This window comes from Papaver somniferum, chromosome 2 (genome assembly GCF_003573695.1).
Source record: "Papaver somniferum cultivar HN1 chromosome 2, ASM357369v1, whole genome shotgun sequence".
Taxonomy (NCBI): Eukaryota; Viridiplantae; Streptophyta; class Magnoliopsida; order Ranunculales; family Papaveraceae; genus Papaver; species Papaver somniferum.
In genome coordinates this window covers 102,542,086-102,542,307 of record NC_039359.1, presented here as the reverse complement: position 1 = coordinate 102,542,307, position 222 = coordinate 102,542,086, and positions in this window count along the sequence as shown.

Below are 222 nucleotides of genomic sequence, written 5' to 3'. Positions count from 1 at the left end.
GACATTCCAAAAACTAAGAACAAACAATTTCCTTCAGACTTACGTCATATTGCTCTCTGCAACACTTCGTACAAGATTATTTCAAAGATCATAGCATCTAGAATGAAGATGATAATGGGAAAAATCATATCTCCACTTCAGGCCGCCTATGTACCAGGGAGACAAATTTCCGACAACATACATCTTGCTCAAAAAATTGTCCACACAATGAATAATAAAAAA